Source organism: Cheilinus undulatus, linkage group 2 (assembly GCF_018320785.1).
Source record: "Cheilinus undulatus linkage group 2, ASM1832078v1, whole genome shotgun sequence".
NCBI lineage: Eukaryota > Metazoa > Chordata > Actinopteri > Labriformes > Labridae > Cheilinus > Cheilinus undulatus.
In genome coordinates this window covers 17,322,430-17,339,995 of record NC_054866.1, presented here as the reverse complement: position 1 = coordinate 17,339,995, position 17,566 = coordinate 17,322,430, and the positions used below count along the sequence as shown (strand labels likewise).

At 37.9% G+C, this 17,566-nt stretch overlaps 1 protein-coding gene across 6 annotated transcripts in view; it reads left to right on the top strand.

Moving 5' to 3' along the window:
• usp2a (ubiquitin specific peptidase 2a) overlaps positions 1–17,566 on the top strand; it is a 78,961-nt gene that overhangs the window by 9,538 nt on the left and 51,857 nt on the right. For 2 of the 6 annotated variants that reach the window (XM_041812405.1, XM_041812415.1), the window contains exon 2: positions 700–825. The gene's annotated coding sequence lies outside the window, so the exon portion shown is untranslated. Of the gene's footprint in view, positions 1–53; positions 190–699; positions 826–11,765; positions 11,811–17,566 lie in introns of those variants that run through there. The other 4 variants (XM_041812443.1, XM_041812451.1, XM_041812424.1 and 1 more) reach the window with 4 other exon arrangements.

Below are 17,566 nucleotides of genomic sequence, written 5' to 3'. Positions count from 1 at the left end.
CTTAACCACCACTCTTCCTTCCTTTACGTCCTTTAGGTACCTGCTCATAGGTAGAGTGCATACATGGGTCGCATGGCTGTTTGACCAGCTGTCTCCCAGAAGGAAATGATGATAGAAGACAGTGGGTAGCGCTTAAAAAAAGTTCTGGATTTGTTTTTTTAGAAGCAGGACTGCAGTCAACTCTCCAGGGTAGGAAATGTTATCAGTTAATTTGTGTGAAGATTGTAGATTAATATTAAGTAGAGTCTTTGGTAGTTGTAATGGCAAAATAAGAGTTTTTAAACAGGCGTTGAAAATGGAGTCTACATATCAACTTTCTCTTTAACCAAGCTTTATATTTGGCAACTTTTCCAGATTTGATAATAAGAGCTGAAAGATACATCATCAAACTTTAATAGTTGGGCACAAAATCTGGAGAATGTGTTGACTGGCAGCCTCTGCACTCACTTTATGTTGAATTTAAATGTTGTGAAGTGAAATGTTTTCATTAAGAGACAGCACAAAACAGACAAAGGACATTCTTTCAGTCCTAACCTGAGTTTCTAGCATATTTAAAACTTTATGTTCTGGTGATACTGCGATCATATTACAACTAAAAATCGACAAACACAGAATCATACATTTGAAATGTTGCTATTTTAATGTTTTGTCCTGCTTGTCCAATTGTTTCTCATGTATCATATCTGTGTGTCCCCACAGGTGTGATCATTGTCACAAAGCCTGTGTTTGTGTGTGTGTACACAGTGGGGTAGCAACAGTAGGATGAGCTGCCCAAGAGCCGTCACAGTCTGCAGGGACTGACATACAACACTGCAAACACTACAGGTAACTATCACTGCACTGCACGAAAAGTAGATTTAGATAACACAATATGGATCACTGCTTCGTGGATGGCTGATTTTTAAACATCGCTGCTGTTGTCAGGACAAGACCTATCTCCAAAATCACCACTTTTAAACCCTGTGTTTTTCAAACAATAATACACTGAAAGGTAGGCCTGGGCCATATGGCCTGATAATCATATCACAGTATTTTTCTTCCCCTTTGGTATTATTATTTGGTACAGTATTATACTACAGTACAAAATTTAAAAGAGATGATGCATTTAAATTCATATTCAGGTGTTACAACCCCCTTCTCTCCCTAAAGCAAGCCTGCAATGCTAAGGTGTGTTAAGTCACTACTGACATTTTCTGATGTTGGCATTCACGATAAAAGCATTTAGGAAAAATAACTACAGTCCTTTTATCGTGAAGACCTTGATGGAAGTAGCATATTTTTCACTTAGCTTTGGAATATACTTGCTGTATGTTGCTGTTATTACAGACATAAACCTTGGAGAGGAGAAAGGAGAGGTTTTACCTGTTAACTGTGCTTGATTACAACAGCCCGAGTGGGTGGCGTCTGGTTAGATATTCAGCTCGTAATATTAGAGTAGAAGATGCTTAAACTGAGCTGCTGCCTGTCAGATAGCACCACTCCAGCAGCAGTGGCAGTAGTTTTAACACAGATATGCATTTAAACCAGTGATGATGGTGTTGCAAAAATTTATTGGGTGGCAGAAATTTTACCAGAGACATTACTGATAGCGGTTTCCACATTATTGAAAAGTGGTAGTCACTAATAGTGCTGATGTATGGGGGAAAAAAAACAAACTTAATATGAGGTTTTTGCCCAGTGCCACAACATAAGGTTTGATATTTTGATGAGTAGGCTGGTCAAAATATTCAGTAGTGCAATAATTTTCAATACCATGTTTTAGACAGCTCCAAAAAGCTCCAAAAATAACAGATCTTCCGTCATAAATTTAACCAAGAGCAGCAACAGAGAGAGGCGGTGGTCTGAAATTTGCAGTTACAAATAATGGTGTTTCTTGATTATTTGGTGTCATGTGTCTGACAGATGGGGATTACAGGAGGTGACGCTGTTTAAATTGCAGAGTTGGCAGGTTGGCAATGTTTTGGTACTGAATCTTCAATAAACTTGTACATTTTGCAGGACTCTGCATGTAGTTTCTGGAATTTTTAAACAAGAAATTGTCCAGTACTGGTGCTGCCTTAGACCACAAGCATCCCTATTGTATGGTTTTCGAAGTATGGCCTTGAGTATGACAGGACCCTGATTTTTTAGGGCTCAATCAAAAGAATGCACTGCTACCAAAGCATAGTAGCATATGTGAAACCAATCCCTGGTAACTGTGATGTCAACACAAGGGATCTGCACCAAACGTCACAACTACTAAAAGAAGGATAACTAGAAAAGCACTCAGAGAGCGCAGACCTCCGCCATCAGGCCTGTCTCCCAATAGTGAAGAATCCTTTAAAAACATTCCTGGATCCAGACGGTGACCCAGATCACTCCCAAAATCTAATTCGCCGATTACTCCCTCCCCGGTGGGGTGGAGACACGGTGAGGCAAAGCATTGGCTTTGCTGTGTGTGGAGGTCATGGCAGAGGGTGAATATTCCTCTATTCCTCCCAGCACTGTGAGTATTCTTGCTACAATTTGCTGTCTTTCTCTCTGTTATGCTCTGACTCGTCTCCTCGACCAGGTGTATGTCTTTCAAACTCTATAAACTCCAAAACTTTGAATAGGTTACTCATGTCCGCCATTTCCTGGTGTAAAGTGGTAACAGCGCAGACCTCTGCCAGTAGCCCTATCTCCCAATAGTACAGAATCCATCAAAAAATTCCTGGATCCAGACGGTGATTCGGATCACTCCCATAATCTAATCAGTTCTTCCTTATGCCATTTCTGACATTTCCTGAAAATTTCATCAAAATCCGTCCATGACTTTTTGAGTTATGTTGCTAACGAACAAACCCACCCGATCACATAACCTCCTCGGCAGAGGTAAAAATATATAAGTTATATCTTGCCCTTGGATTCACCTGTACTGCAGTGGGTAGTGAAAGAGCTACACTTCTTGGTTTTGCCGTATACTGACTGTGTGAGAGGTTTTTCTGTGGTTGCTCAGTCAGGAAAAAGCTTGACACTGAAAATGAACTGAGTGACAGAAAATCGATTGTACAAAACAAGCCCAACATAGTGAGTGAAATTATTGCAGGACTGGAATAATGCATTTTACAAGTTTTATTTCTTCTTTTTATGATTATGGAGTCGTTTATCTTCAGAGAGCCAGTTTGAAACATCTGTTTGAAGCAATGACTGTATAAAAGCTGCTTGTTAGTTATCTCTTTGTTACTACATGGTGAAGTCACTGTCCTGAACTTTTTGCAGGTAATGTTTGGGATTAATCCCAGATAATATAGGAATTTGCTAGCAAAGGGCCTGACTGAGTGTTTTTATCAATGCATGTTTATCTGTGTATGGTGAAGGGTGGGTGAAAATATTTTCATCTGTCAGAGGGGGCCTGGTAGAACAAGTTTAGGAACCACTGCCTTATTAATAGATCTGTTTACTTAGAACAGCAGTCTTCAGGAGGACACATCCCTTCAGCAGTGTGCAGGGATTTCCCTGTTGTCAGTAATGCCCACTGATGTGTACTTTAGTGTATGCTAGCTGAAAGTTTTAGTACCATAGACATACCATGGAAACCTGATGTGGAAGGCTGTTCACTCCAGCTTCACACTCTGAGTGTGATGGCAGGTGAAAATGACTAATGCCAAATATAATTTGTGTTAAGAAAGGTTGTGGGAGTTACAAAATGCCATTAATTTAATCCTCTATGTTCTGAACTGCTCATCCTCAGAGACTTAGGAGGATCATTTCCTTAACAGCATAAAGTTAATACCAATCAAAAGCAAGTAAGACCAAAACTGACACTCACATGAGCTTAAGTACTACCATAAATTGACTTTAAAGGAATAGTGTGGATGTACATGTGCTGAAGAGAGAATTTAATCTAGCAGTTAATTGTAGTGCTGATAGCACTTGTTTCTTGAAGTACGGCTGTCTAATTTTTTGCTACGTTTGCTTATTAATAGCACGTCTTCGCTGCTCACATCTTAGTAACTGTATTTTTCTGTTATTTTGTTGAAAAGGTATCTCATCACACTTATTCTAAACTACATTCAACTGACAATGCCAGGTGAAAATAATAAATCTACATATGAAACAAAAAAATAAGCCTTAACTGTCTTGCCTCATTGAAAGATTTTGTTTTTTTAACTCAAAAAAGTTCAGACCTTATTTCTTTGTTTTATCTTTGAATAAGATGTTTTTTATTTTTGGGCTTTTCGTGTCTTTATTTGATAGTGGAGGACAGTGGATAGAGCCAGAAATGAGAGAGAGAGTGGGGAGAGACATGTGGTAAGGGCCACAGGCCAGATTTGAACCCGGGCCGCCCACGTACATGGGTAGCGCCTTAGACTGCTATGCCATCTGCACGCCCCCATCTTTTAATAAGATGTTTATCTGCCGTGCAATGAGATTGACTAGAAGATAGACAAATACCCCTTCTTACATTTGAGTTTTTTTAGTGTCCTATCCCCATGACACTTACTTTAATGATCAATAGCATCAGAAAGTCCCAAGGCTTTTAAAAAACTTAAGATCCACTGTCAAATTGAAGAGAGAGCAGCTGTGATCTGTTCATGTTCATTGTCGGTTTACCCGAATTATGAGTGATAATATTGTCTAATTTGTACAAATATGTTGACAACATTTTGTTATAGCAGTTTTTGGTAATCAAAAATGAGAAACTATTCAATATCTTGGTACTTATAACTTCTTTGGTTGTACTGGTATTGAATCAGGTGAAGACTTTGTTCAAATCTTCACATCCCTGGGCTTGAAGCCACACCCTTGTTGTTGCTATATCTCTGTCCGTCACTGTTTAGGTACGGCAGAGATTAATAACTGTTTCTTATAATAATGGTGCCTAACTGACCGAATGATTGGCTCAATGAATAAAGGATTATACCAGAGGCTACAGCATCCATCACTGCAGACTCTATCCTCTCTGAGGTCACTGCAGCCTTCATGGCCTTTCCTGTGAGTCACCAACAGATGGTGGTCATGATAAATGCTAATTAGCTGCTCCTTTTCAGGAAACCTTAGTCGATAAATGCTGCACCAGCAGTGTGAATTCCTCTACTTCATTCCTGTTAGTTACCTTTCTTTGCATTGTTCTACACAGGTAATTAGCTAAAGCATCTTTTAAAGCCAGAAAATGCTTTAGCTTCAGAATAGCTGATTGAGGCAGTCTAGTGAAGCTCTGATATGAAACAGCCTGGCAACTAGTAGTGACAGGCAGAAAGGGAGGGTAGAGGCGTCAGTGTGGCCCTCACAGACATCAGCAGTCTCTTATCTGCTCACATTTCAGGGTATATATAGCTGCCTGTAAGACCACGCCAAACCCAGCAGAGCCCAAAGACCCCCTAATAGTCCCCGTGTTGATTTCTAACTTAATTCCTGATGAGAACAACATTATGTCAACATCATGCTGGTGTAAGTTTGCACTTCTGCAGCTGTTCAGAGTTTATGTTGTGGTGAAGGTAATTATTACCTTGGATTGTTAGGTGTTGTGGGGAAGGTCTAAAAGCCAGAAATCAAACAGAGTTCCCATTGTAAACAAGGTTTATGGATTCTTAACATGTATACAAAGTCTAGGATAAGGGAGTTAAAATTGAGCTTAATGCTTAACTCTTAAAAAAGGGGCTGCACAGCAGCGCAAGGTTTGTTACTGTTGCCTCACAGCAAGAAGATTCCTGGTTCAAATCCTGTTAGGACAGAGCCTTTCTGTGTGGAGTTTGCATGGGTTCTCTCCAGCTTCCTCCCACAGTCCAAAAACATGCTTGTTAGGTTAATAGGTGATTCTAAATTGGCCATAGGTGTGAGTGTGTCGGCCAATCATCCAGTCCAGGGTGTACCCCACCTCCCACCCAATAACAGCTGGGATTGGCTCCAGCTCCCTGTGGCCCAGAACAGATACATGGTGTAGATAATAGATGAATAATTTTTATAAGATAGAGGTGGGTTTTGGAGAGCTACTGTAAATCAGTGTATCTTAAAAACTTGATATATTTTCCCAGCTCTAGTCAGGGGTTTTCTGCTTAACTTGCAAACAACATACCCATGCTTCCTCTCTGTCTGTCTACACCTTGTTAAAACTCCAGGTCCATGTAAAAAGGCCATTTGTCTTTTATTACTCCTATAGTCCATAATCAGGTCCTTTGGTTTTGATGGTGTTAAGGATAAGATTATTGACCCTAGGTAGATTGCCACTCCACCTCATCTTTGTCAGTGGTCTCATCCCCCTCAGAGTTGAGCCCTGCCACTGTTGTTCTCTAACCACCCTAAACTAATAGAACTCAAAAAAAAAATAGTGGAAAAACTATTTGGTTGCATTTGCTTGGCCATTTTAAGTTTTATCAACTAAATTTTACTTGTGTATTTATTTTAGGTCAACTTAACTTCTTAACTTTGATTAAGCTGTGAACACTTTTGTACTTTCCTATTTTGTTAACTCCAAATAATTACAACACATTTGAGTACTTTCCTTAAAACTAAATGTTTGACAACTGCTGCAATTTTCACTTATTTCTTTCATAAACTTTGGTTTTAAATATCCATACCAACCATAGTAAGCTAACTTAATAGATTTCAGTAAACCAAAGGTGCACATTGAAGCAGAAAGTAATCCTCTATTGTGTTCAGCTCTCCAATATGGAATTTTACCGTTTTTTCCCCACAGGCGGGACTTGAGTGGGTAACCTCACTCATGGTGAAAAAGTGACTAATACCCAAAAAGCAGATGGACAACAGCAGATAAAGGGTTGATTGTCAATTAATGTGAGTACAATGACAAAAATATGTTTCAGTCAGGAAAAATCTTCCAAACTTAACGTGGTTCAAGCAGGACAGCTGTTCATCCTCACTCTTGTAATAAAACGTTGCTCTAGTATTCTGTCTAACCTTTCCATTTATTTAAATCAAGGTTGCAATAAATAGAAATGATAAAGAATTATTATATAACATCATATGCCCCATATTTGACCTCATTTAAATCTTGTAAGGTGAATAAACTACAAAAAAGAACTATCTGCCACATTAACAGGCCCCTGTGTAAAGTATAAAGGGCTGATAAAGAGCAGAAATATCTGCTGAAGTCCACATGTGTGTAAATCAGTTTAAGAAAAAATCTAAAATGGGAACACAGGCCAAACATTTAAATCATTATTATAAAGGGTTGCAGAAAAAGTCCATATTGGTGCTTTGGAGTGATCTGGGGATATGAGTAAACAAAAATATTAGGTACTGAAAATGTTTGCTGTTTTAAATCAATATGTTTTAACACAAATGTGCATAGCTGTGTTCCTAATTTAAAGATAATCAGGGGTAATTGGGTCTTGCTTTTGTTAAACTGTTTTTTTTCCAGTAACTGTGAAATTTTTGCACAAAATCGCCTGATATCGATCCTGGGCCCCACATCAAATCAAGTAGAAATCGTATCGTGGCAGATGTTGTGATATCGGAAAATATCGTATCGTTGTCCAAAATATCAATATCATATCATGTCGGGTTGAAACTGGTGATTTACACCCCTATTAAACATGATTTTAAATTTTTGAGACTCAAGATGAACAAAAGAAATAAAACTTCAACTGAAGTAGTTCTCCTGATTCTGCTTTAAACAGCACAAACTAACTAAGAAACCAAGTTTAACCAACCAAGTCACATAACACGACATGCGCATTCTTTTTCTCTATTTTCTATATCCAAAACATGTTATCAAAAGCAGCTGCAACTGCGGCTGCTGATTTTCCTGTTCAGCTCCTTACCTTTGGGTGGTCACTGCTATAATTTTTAGCTTTGTTGAATGACTTGAGTTGAGGCTGTTGATGAGTTTTCCCTGACACAAAGTTTTGTCATTCTTATTTTAAGACAGTCCTTGTCGTCATCAGGGTGATGGTCTTTTAGATGCAAAATAAAGGTGTGTTGTAGCGCTCCTCCTCGCATCACATGTACTTTATAAGCAATGTTAACAGCTACTTTGCTGTCTTGTTCGTGCACCTAAAAAGTCTTCTTCATCACCGACACATTATTGGCCATACAGATCGGCTTAAGTTTTATTATGGCCGATACGATAATGAACTTTTTAAGCTATTATCGGCTGATACCAATATACTGCTGATAATATTGTGCATCCCTAAAAACATTTAATCCATAGTAGCATGAATTTGAATATGAGGGTGCAACAAGCTTTATGGTAAAAAGGAGGAGGCTGGGTTGGAGGAGGTTAAGCTTTGCCAGCAGCGGTGTGGTGCCTCAGCATAGATGCAATACCTCATATTTAAATACAACTCTGTGTTGAGAGGAAGAGCTGTGATTGGGAGCTGGGAGGTGAAAAGCTCATCATGGTTGGCTGCATGACTACTGTGTCCTGCATGAACTAACCCGGACCTTCATGAAATGATCAAGCACTGTTTACTTAAAACTAAAAATTTGTTCTATCCACTCTGAAAATAAGAGCTGAAATAACTGTTTGGATTTTTATTCGACAATTACCCCTTTTATTTGACCATTAACCTTTAATCTGCATATTTTTCCCAGAATGCGTTTTTTTGGCATCAGACACTTTTGCACCATGAATGAAGTTACCCTCTCAGTTAGAGAACTCCTGCCTGTGGGGAACAACTTCAAAATAGCAAGAATGATGTACTAAATTCTTTAGAAGTAGCTCTGGTAACAACTAGCAAGAGTGATGACGTTTATTGTTTAATTGTTTAGATCAGTTAGTTTTGCCCATCTCTCGGATTAATCACAGAGAACAAAGCCATTACATAAAACTAACAAACTGAAAAGTCTGTTTATTCAGGACTCGTCACTGCAAGACCAACTATCATGTTGTGATCCGGTGATATGTAGTCTAGCTATCACTCACTAAAGATTAGAGTAATTATATTTGTTGTATTCTATGATTGCATTAGTTTTAGTCTTCCTTTGGTTCTATATTTCTGTCCAGCATCCAGTATGTATTAGTATGGAAGTCTTGCTAGTCTTTGCAGTTGTTTTACTGGTCTCTGGCTAACCCTTTTCTGGTTTCATCAGGTAACTTTCTTCAGTGAAAGTTTGCAAAGCTACAGAACAAAACGGCTACCAGAAAAAGTCAGAAAATAAGTCAGCAATAAGAGTATTTTTGATCTGAAATAGTATAAACATGATACTATGAATGTGTCATATCACATTATGTACATCACGGTAATGGATTAACCTATTATTTTCTTTATAAATTGAAGTAATGCTTTTTAAATTTGAGGTTGTATAAAATGAAACGTTGTAACCACTGCTTGAATACATCAAAAATCTATATCACCATAATTTGAATTTATATGTAGATCCCGATCACTGTATGTACCAGTTTTGTGTGTGAATTTAAAGAGTTTCATTAGATACATTTGTCTTTTATGCTAGTTATTTATCATTGTTCCAGGTGCAAATCCTCAAAACCAGAGTTATTCCTTATGATTTAGACCATCCTGAGGTTTACATTTTTGTTAACCTGCAGCTGCCTGTCCAATAATCTTCTTTAGCTCTCTTGCTTTTATTTCCCAGAGTACACTGCACAACTCCCTCTGCTCCTCACTTAAATGACATCAGATTCCTTAGGCACATCCTTAGTGAAACAAAATGTAAATTCATTCTAATTATTGGTCAAAGTGGTTGTTTAAATCCCACACTAAATCTACTGAGACCAAATGACCTGTTTATTATACTACACTACTTCTCCTCCACACTCACACAAACCCACACGCACTAAAAATCAACAGAGAGCGTCCATACTGATGTTACATTCACGCAGTGTCACCTCAGGGCACGTTGACCGAGTGTCCTGCGTCATCACTCTGTCTCTCACTGCACTGGAGATTGGCTCTGCTCTCTAACAGGCTGAGGGGATACCTGGGAGGACAAAATGTACCATTAGACATCTGACTCACTGGAAAAATGTAACAAGAAGAACATTTTAACAAGCAAGAGGAAACAGAGTTTCGAGAGGATCTGTTCTGTACCTACAGCTCTTTGACAAGTCCATTCAAATACATGTTCAAAATGTGATGAACTATTCATCAGATATAACCGTGCATTTGTAAAGACCTATCTGTTGTTTCAGATTGTTTAGACTAGAGTTAAACTGATTTTGATGTAGTCTCATTAACCTAAGTCAAGTTTTAAAAAGGTTGTTGAGAACAGAATAAACCAAAACATTAGATTAGGGTTAAGCAACAGAAACCAATTGGCTGAAAGACACTAAAAGTTCAGGAGAGCTCTCAGAGCTGCAGGGTCTTGGGATAATTATCTCTTATCATTTAAATTAACCCATTGCACCATTGCACATTACTTACATAGGAGTTGTTAGTGCTTGTACACAGTTATGTGTTTTGTGGGTGGAGATGAAGCCCAACTTGTGGCAGGATGTTAGCTGGGATGTAGCTTCTTTGTGTTTTCTTCCTCTTGCTTCCACTGTTTTTCCGCCAATTTCTCAGTACAGTTCTTTAAAAAATTTAAAAGCAGCTATAGGGCTTGTTCCCAAAAGCTTTTTATTCTGATAGCACGTACAAATTCAGTTTCAGAGCGCTTCTAATCGTGTGCTTACTGCATCATTTTCGCTTCCCTTGGTTGTGACCATTCCATCTGTTTTAAACTATTCTCTGATCTTATTTCTAATCTCTATTTGCAAAGAAAACTAAAGGCCCAGTCATGCTTTCAGCTTCGACAGCCTCAGAGAAACTGAAACCTCTGGTGCGTTCATACCACCATCTTCCTTCTCCATGCAAGCCAATATTGAAAAGCTAGGGGGCAGTGTCTTCAAAAATTACATCTGCAGCATGTTTTGATGTCTGGCACATCTACGTCTGCAAAAATTTTGGAGATGCGAGTGACCAGGTGAAAAATCCCCACAAGAGACATCCTCAAAGGGGTGTGTCTTAGGACTTAACGTCACATTTGAAGTGCGTAAACTCAGGACGCGGTGGATATATCAAGCGTAAACCATAAAACACTTATAAAGAAAAATGAAACAGTCCAACTTAATTATCTCCTAGCATTAGCAGTTCATCTACCCCTGACTGAAACATTTGGAAAACAAGCCAGGGGCATGAGAGAGAACACTGATATATTTTCCACTGCACGGTTAAGTCGATATCATAAGTCCTGCCCCTTTTTAGTTTTAATTTGGATCAAGAGGGAGAAGCAATATTGACAAGCGCAGTTAGTGTACACATGCCCTTAACATTACAGAGTGACCGAGGTTTAACACCAGTATACAAGTTCAAGGTGAAGCTCCAAACCAGTTTTATTTATGTTTTATAAAACCTGCTGAGTAGGTGAAACCTCATCTCTTCAGCTCTTTGCCAGGGATCCCCACCTGCTAAAATCTTCTCTTCTGCCACTCTGTTCATTTAATACAAGTTTAGTAGAAGCTTGGCAAGCCGGCTCTTTATAGTAGTAAACAGGGAATAAAATTAGCACCTGCCATCTGCCAAATGCAAGATGAATATCAGCTTTGTCAGGTAAAAATTACCCATCACCTTCCGTCATTGCAGAAAGGTGTCATATCAGTGATTTAACTTTTATGGAGAAACTAGTTAAAGGAATTAGAAATGTCCAGGGTGTCTGCGGGGTCTTGTAAGTGTTAAAAGTTGATATATATCAATTTAGCAAAAATTAAGACTTTTATAGAATTAAAGTACTCTTAAATGCAAGACTGTAAGGTCCTATGATTTGTAGCTGTTTTCATTTTTTTTATTTGTCAAAATATATCACTGACTTGTTTTTTTTTCTACTTTTTTTTTTACATTTAGTTTTGACCACAAATGAAATTCTGATGGAACTCCACCAGATCTGATGTAAGCCCTCATGCTTGTTTACACCCTGGCCCTGTTGAGCTCTGAGTGCTTCCTTAAAGCTCCACTGTGTCTCTAGCTAGGAAGTTAATCATATGATGGAGTAATCTGTACATGTAAATGATACGCAGTTTTTTCTGAAAAGTGGTTGGAGGAGAATTTGTTGGAGCTGAGGCTGAGACTTGTAAACATTTTACCAGATTTTGCTAGGGATGCACGGTATTTTCAACATGATACTGGTATCGGCAGATATTAGCTTACAAAGTGAATTATCTGTATCAGGAGATATAAAAATTTCTGCTTATATTTACAACTGATATGTTGCCTATATCAGCTGTGAATGTTGGCCATACAAACAAATAAGTGAGCTGAGTTTTAGGCTGGACCAATAGATCTACGTCAGCTGAAGTCTTTTTTTTCTTCATCATTCCTAAAGTGTATTTTGAGTACTGAGAATTTGAAATGTTGTGTTTTAAGGGCTGAGGTTTTCTTGGATTTAACTAGAGTAATGGTACTTTTACTTAAGCACAATACTCTAGTAGTTTTCACTTCTGTTGACTACACAGTAGCACATAGAGAATGATTCCATATCACAATCCATCACAGCTGTCATGTTCCGCTTTATTATAAAGGTGGGACTTTATTGGAGATCCATGTCCTCATACTGTTATTACCAATATAAAGAAAGATCATATTGTACATTAGCTGCTAGGGCTGAATGATTTGGGAAAATGATCTAATTATGATTTTTCTTCCCAAAATTGTGGTGTGATTTAATATGCAATTATTTTTTTAGTTCAGCATCTTATGTAGTTTTCAACAAACACAGGCCAAAATCTTTTTAGATTATAGCCAACACAATATTAGATTAATAAAGCATGAACTGTTCTTTCCTGCATGCTTATGTATTTGAATGAAATTAGATGATGCATGATTTGACATGAATGACTAACTTGTATTTCTCTACTTCAATCATAGCAGTAAATTGACTGATTAATTTAACTTACAGCCTTGTGGCAATCATTATGAAAATAGAATAAATCTCTGACAAAAAAAGTGTGGTGTAGACCTCAGTATGACAGTCAGTAACAAATAAGGCTGAATGATAAAAAATATCTAATTGGGATTATTTAGATTTGTATTGCATAATTCAATAACAATTGTATCATTTTTTTATGTAATTCTCATTTTTAATAAGATTTAGTAAGAAAAATGTTTGCAAAATGAAGGAAAGTAGGATTGTTTGTATACTATTCTAAAGAATTTACACTTGAATGCTTACATGATTTGTAACGTGCTATAGACCACTTCTTTTAATTTTACTTAAAAATAAATTTCACCTTCTGTACTTTAACTTGAGTACAACAGTTCTGCATTCTTTCTACCTTTGAGATTAATTTGTTAATACCAGCATATTGGATGTCCAATACCGTGCATCCCAAGATTTTACTCATAAAAGCAATCTGGACAAAACATGCACATAAATGTGTCACGAATGTATCTGGTTAGAAATTGAAGCTAGAGTCTTAAGATATGTGAATATTGTCTTAAAAAATGTTTCATTTGTTGTCAGATTTCCATATATCCTGGTATTGTTATCCTGTTGAAATCAAGAATTTGAAAAGCCGATAAACCCAAAAACTGTTGCAGTTGCCAGTGCAGATGGCTTTGGCCAACAGAGTTAAAAGTGCTGTAACTACTGCACAAGAATCCCTGCTATTTAATCAAAGCTTTAACTCTTTTCAGTTATAAAAACAGGCAACAAGTTTGTATTATTTGAAAAGACATGGTATCAAAGTATCAGGGATTTTATAACCTTTCTGTAAAGTGAAATGTGTTGACATGTCTATGGCCTTTCACTATCTTTTCCCTCTAGAAAGTCTTTGCCCCCTAAATTTTGACTGCGCAGTGGCTGATTAGTCAGTTTCTTTTTTTCCTTCTGTGACTTTTTAAATTAGAAAGAGGAATCCAGAGCATTAAATGCAGCCACCAGCCTACAGCTCTGAAGTAAGTGTAAATTGGCTGCTGCTGCTGCATTTTAATCCTTTATGTGTTGGTGGCAAGCAAACAAATGCAGTTTGTTGCTTCGGTAGCTATGGTAACCACTGTTAAATACAACCCCAGGGGAGGTCGAAAATGCAGAGTAGCCAAAGACTGTGTGTGGTGCAAGCTCGTACAAGTGTTGTTGTATCCGTGGAGACATCTCCTCTCAGAAATGAAATCCATAGTTTGCTATATTATCAATCCTGTGTGTCCGTGCTGTGAGCTGAGACTCCCTCGGGTGTGTCCAGCTTGGCTTGTTTTCACTTCACTCTTCGCTGCTCGTTCCACTCAGCTGCCCTGTGTCTCTGGCTGGGACACAACTGAGAGTTTGGGTTTTAGTTTGAGGTTTAACCCGGGTCAAGGATGAGCAGTCAAGGGTTTAGAAAACATAGAGGATAATCTTAAAATGCAGTGTTAAAGAAAGGAGCCATGTCCATATACAGAGAAAACACAATTCCTGGTACCACAGATCATCCTCACACATCTCTTTCTCCTTGTGTTTGCACAGTGTGAGCTCTCATTCAAAGACAGTTTGAGATACTATGAGAAGGAGATGTCACTTTTGACCTGTCTAGAAGTAGCCTTTTTAATATGAAATGAGACATTCAAAGGAGCTGTGGTTTTATTTTCATCACTGTGGGAGAAGGAAGATGTTACAATAGCTTATCTACATTGGCCTAAAGAGACAAAAATAGCATATGATAAATGTTTTTTTAAACAATTTTTTACTTTAAAAAAACAGAAGTTTTTACAGTACTGCTTTCAAAATAACTAGGTATTTTTTTATTTTTTATTTTTTTTTCAAAATTGATGTACATTTTTACTTGGTGGAGAAGGCTCTGCTCAAAAGTTGCTCCTTGGATCAGTGCTCTGATTTTCTCCAGAGTGCATAGCTAGAAACCCCCATGTGGATAGCTACATTTATGACAGCGCATACTGAATACAATGTTGGTTTTAAAGTAATTAATCCTTTGCCGCATTAATCTGAATATGAGGGTGCAACAAGCTTTATGATATAAATGAGGAGGCTGGGGTGGAGGAGGTTAAGCTTTGCCAGCAGCACTATGGTGCATCAGCATTGATGCAACACTGCTGTGATGAGGGAAAGAGCCGTGAGAGCTGAGAGCCAATAATTGGGAACAGCTGGCCATCAGCTAATCTCAGATGGACGTATGACTACTGTGTGCTGTGAACTTGCTAAGCTTCATAAATATTTTACAAAAAATAAAAGTTTCTCCTTTTTGAAAATAAAGGTACTTTGACAATGTGCAATAGTGGCACAATTAAATATTGAAAAGCCTTTCTGCAAGTATTTTTGTAACCTTTAAAGTACTACTTAATACAAAAATAATTGCATTCTTTTCATATGTAACTATGTAACTGCACAGTCTGAAATTTCGTTTGTGATTCGAGTAATTATGCAGCACTGTTGATTTCAGACTCTTGTTATATGTGATAACTGGGTTAACACTGACTGCCCTAATGTCTGTGATATTAATATCTCTTTAATGCCACTTATAATGTCTCTGTCTTTTATTATAATTCTAAGTCCAATACACCCAGTATTGGGTAAATTTTTGCTTTTAATGACTAAAAATTCCAAGCGATATCCGCCACCTTTCAAAATTGGTACTGAAAAATTGCCGGTGCAATGCAGTGCAATTCAAACAGTGTTATTTTCTTAACTCTTACTCAGGTTAAAAGTATGACTCAAAATTGGTCCTTGTTTATAAAGATGATATTAAGATAATATAAGATAGTTCTACTTTGCCCACTAGAGAAGTAATGAGGTAGGTTTATCTGGCAAAACTAAGATCCAAGGTGCATGGAGGATATATACAGTCTTGAAGGAAACAGAAATCTCCAGCAACCCTTGAGAGTATGTCTAGAGAGTATGTTGGCGTGTGGATTTCATGAATGACCCCGATGAAGGCCACAAGCTGAAATACGTTGATTTAATAAAATTGTTGTCTAAACTGTAAGTGTTGCTGAAGATTTTTGTTTTTTCTAGAGCAGAAATGCAAGTTTTGTAGCAGGAGAAAGACAAAGAATCAGTAACTTGAAGTAGGATAGATAAGATAAATGTAAAAAGAATAAAAAATATGCAGTAGCAGTACAGTGATAAAGACTGTCCGTGCAGTAAATGTCAAGTAGAAGTGTTGAATCACAATAGTATAGAAAATATGGTGTGATTAAAATCACATTTTTGTTGGTATTATTTAAGGGTACATGGTATTGAAAAGGATCAAAAAATGTGGAAGTATGAAAAACTCTGAAAACCGTAGTGCCTACAACTACTACTAATAGGGAATATTTCCCCACCAGAAAGCAAAAACGTGACAATCTTCTGGGCTGAATGATGGAGAAATAGGTTACAGGGATTAATTTCATGATCAGAAAAAATATGTGGTTAGGGTTCCATGCTCCATTGCAGAGAGAAAATTAAATAATCCTCCAAACATCTGTGCCAAATCATAGAAACACACCTCTAACATCTATCGACTCTCAGCAGCCTCTTACTGCAGCTAGCCCAGCTGGCTAAGCAGAACTCCACTGAATGACCACAACCGCCTGGCCCAGCTTGAATATGTGTTTTGGCCACCAGTGTGTGTTGGCCTCTCTCCAGTCTGCCTACTCCAGATCCATATGCTGAATTATTGATAGAGCAGCAGTCACAGAGAGAGAGGGAGAGAGGCGGAGGGAGGGAGAGAGAGATAGAGCCTGAAGGAGGGGAAATTACACTGGCAAGAAGAAGATGTACTCAGAGTGAAGGCAGAATGCCGAGAAGGAGGAGAGAGAAATAGAAGTGAGCAAAGACAGACAGGGAAAGAGGGAGAGAGAGAGGGACAGATTAAAGAAATAGGAGCCTCACACACTGAACTCAACACGGCTCAGCAACACCAGATACTTTTATTTATTCAGACGCTGCTGTGCATGTGAACAAGAGCCTCTCTCTCTGTGCTCCGGCTGTCTCAGGAACAAACCGTGCTGCTGCCTGAGAGCTTCACCTCCGACGCCCTGTAGGACTCCTGTTATAGCTGTGGGAAAGTAAAGAATACAGAGAGGCTGGAAAGGGGTGGACTTGGGTTCTGCAGGGGGGAGGGGTGTGCAATTACAACTATGAATTGCCAAAATAGTGTGACAGATTTCTATGCCATTTTTATGTAAAGCGCCTTTGAGGAGCTTTTAGCTGATTGTGAAACTGAATGAATTTAATTCTGATGTTTCATGAACTACAAACATAGCCAAGACCATCAAAAATATGATTAGTGTACAGTAGGTTTAATGCCTTTAACTGCTGCTATAGGGGTCGCCCTTAAGAAAAGCATGCTACTGAAATCCTTATTTTTTTACATTTTGCACAGAATTCTCAGATTCTCAGTGAGTGTTTGACAGGGTGAGTTTTTTAGATTAGATTAGAAAATATGATCGTAATTTTGGGGTTAAATTTAATTTGGCTCCCGCAGTGTTAATTTTGACAGCCATGTTTAATTTAAGTCTCAGTCTCAGTCTTTTGATTAAAGCCTTTTAGTTTTAGTCACATTTTAGTCATTTCTAACCCTTAAAGTTTTAGTCTAGTTTTAGTCAACGAAAACTCAAAAACATTTTAGTCTAGTTTAAGGCCTAAATAGTTGTTACATTTTAGTCTTTACTTTTAGCATTTACTCTCTTGCCTTAATCTGGTAGTAAATCATGGAAGTGTGTTCTCTGTGCTC